The 1,501-nt window shown below is 36.8% G+C and overlaps 1 pseudogene; it reads right to left on the bottom strand.

Moving 5' to 3' along the window:
• Positions 1-314: 314 nt before the first annotated feature.
• Positions 315-1,038, bottom strand: LOC128036795 (30S ribosomal protein S2, chloroplastic-like; annotated as a pseudogene).
• Positions 1,039-1,501: the final 463 nt, after the last annotated feature.

The following is a 1,501-nucleotide window of genomic DNA, read 5'->3' as shown; positions in this document are numbered from 1 at the left end:
ACTACCACAACCCAAGAAGTAATTGTACTTGGCATGGACTTGGAAACCTGCTATTTGCCAATAGAAATGTTGGCCTACTTCCACTGAGATATCGTATAACCCGTTTAGTGCGTTTGATATACCATTCATATTGCCCTCTGACAGAAATAGAACTTTACTTAAAAATAAAAAGGAATTATTTTGATTCAATCTTCTCGCCTACTAAATTCTATATTTTTTTGACGATCACACAATATTCACAGTTTTTTATCTCTTTTGTGCGATTCAGGATATAGTAACCGATTCCATAGATCTATGTAGTTCCAAAAATAATTTATTTATCTTATTATTAATCAAGGATTTCGTATATAGCTAGAACAACCCTCACAAATTGCGACTACTAATTTGTTAAGAATTAATCGAATTGAAGCTATAGCGTCATCATTTGCTGGAATCGAAATATCTGCGAGATCGGATCGCTATTTGTATCGATTAAACAAATTGTTGGAATTCCCAGTGATACATTCTCGCAGAGTATATTCTTCTTGCTGATCAACGATGATTACAATATCAGGCAATCTCGTCATATATTTAATCCCCCTTGAATGTTTTGCAAGCGAGATAATTGTCTCTTCAACATAGCTGCATCTCTTTCGGAAGACGGTTGAGTCCCCGTCTTTTGTTCTGTTCTCAAGTCCCTGAACTTATGAAGCCTCGTTTCTGTAGTGGGCCAATTTGTTAACATACCACCGAGCCATTTTTTATTAACATAATGACACCGAGCCCTTATTGCAGCCCGCGCCACCGAATCAGCGGCTTTATTTTTGGTACCAACAATTAAGAATTGTTTTCCCTTACTTGCTGCATCAAAAACTAAATCACAAGCTTCTGATAAAAAACGAGCGGTTCTAGTCAGATTTGTAATATGAATACCCTTACGTTTTGCAGAGATATATGGCGCCATTCTAGGATTCCATTTCCTAGTACCATGACCAAAATGAACTCCTGCTTCAACATCTCTTCCAAATTTATGTTCCAATATCTTCTTGCCATTTCTGTTTGCACTTCTCTCTCTCTCTTTTTTAAGTAAAAAAAGAGACTTCCTGAATAAATAATAGTTCCAATGGAACCTTCTTCTACCGGGGATTGGTCGTTTATCCACGAGCCAAGCCATTACTTTCTATTCGTTATTCTCTTTTACTATTAACAAATTAACAACTCAAATGACAACAAATTATCTTAAGAATCATTAAATTCTATACCTATAAAAGAGCGGCCTGATGTATCATGTAAATTGTTTGAAATGCAAGAGTCAAATAATTCTCGGTGGTGAAGAAAATATCTCTCATTTCTCCCGAAGAAATTCTTTTTTTTGTTTCCAAAAGAATGTTGTTATGTTGCCGTGACGGTGCACTAATCCTTTGAATCGGTACCGGCGGGTATCACCCCCCAAGCACAACGTTTTCTTTCAGGCCTTTCAACCAATCGATACGACCCCAGAGCAGCTTTGCTAAAACTCGAG

Source organism: Gossypium raimondii, unplaced genomic scaffold (genome assembly GCF_025698545.1).
Source record: "Gossypium raimondii isolate GPD5lz unplaced genomic scaffold, ASM2569854v1 Contig00035, whole genome shotgun sequence".
Taxonomy (NCBI): Eukaryota; Viridiplantae; Streptophyta; class Magnoliopsida; order Malvales; family Malvaceae; genus Gossypium; species Gossypium raimondii.
Note: the sequence above shows the minus strand (reverse complement) of the source record. Positions and strands in the feature narration are given on the sequence as shown.